This window comes from Nicotiana tomentosiformis, chromosome 4, assembly GCF_000390325.3.
Source record: "Nicotiana tomentosiformis chromosome 4, ASM39032v3, whole genome shotgun sequence".
Taxonomy (NCBI): domain Eukaryota; kingdom Viridiplantae; phylum Streptophyta; class Magnoliopsida; order Solanales; family Solanaceae; genus Nicotiana; species Nicotiana tomentosiformis.
Window position 1 is genome coordinate 73629247 of NC_090815.1, and position 930 is coordinate 73630176.

The window sequence follows — 930 nt, forward strand, 5'->3', positions numbered from 1 at the left end:
GCTTAGAATGGGCTATAGTTCTTGTCGAATGAGAGGGAATTCCACAACTGGTTGATCTGATGAATGGTTAAGAGTTCTGCATGTTTCTTTCAACATTGGAAGTGTATAAAGGTTTCAGAATGGAGTCTTATTTTATATGAGGTTTATTACCGGCATTGGGTTGTTTTGAGCAGCTACTGTGATTAGAAACCATTGCTTCGAGTATCTGTGTTATGTGATATATCATGCGATTGTATCTTGGGTTATGGTTGCGGCTTAGTACAACTTGTTCAGACTTATACAAGTGTAGGTTGCGAGATTCAGATCTTATAAGGAATTCCGGATGTTAAAAGTTATGTTCTAAGGCTTCTAGGCTAGGTTGAATTGACAAAATATCAGTTATGTTGTGTTATCGGAGCTGTATGGGATAGAGTGACGTGGGATCACCCCCGGGTATGTGCATGGCAAGGTTATATGGCGGTTTGATGGCTTTGAGAACAACTCTGGACACGTTTGAGGACGAACATATGTTTAAGTGGGGGAGAATGTAACGACCCAACCAGTTGTTTTTAGTAATTGCACTTCGCTCGGTAGTTTACGGGCGTGAGTAGCTCCGTATGATATATTTTAATTTGTGTTAATCGTTGGTTTTAGTTTTCAGGTTATTCGGAACTGATTTGGAAGAATGATTCTCAACTAGGGAGCTTTAAATTTGAAAGAATTGACCAAGTTTTACTTTTTAGCATTTGACCTCGGATTGGAATTTTGATGGTTATGTTAGCTCCGTTGGGTGTTTTTGGACTTAGGAGCACATCCGGGTTGTGATTTGGAGGTTCGTGGTTGAATTTGGCTCGAAATGGCGGAAGTTGGAATTTTGGAAAGTTTGACCGAGAGTGGACTTTTTGATATCGGGGTAGGATTCTGATACCAGAAGTTGGAGTAGGTCCATAA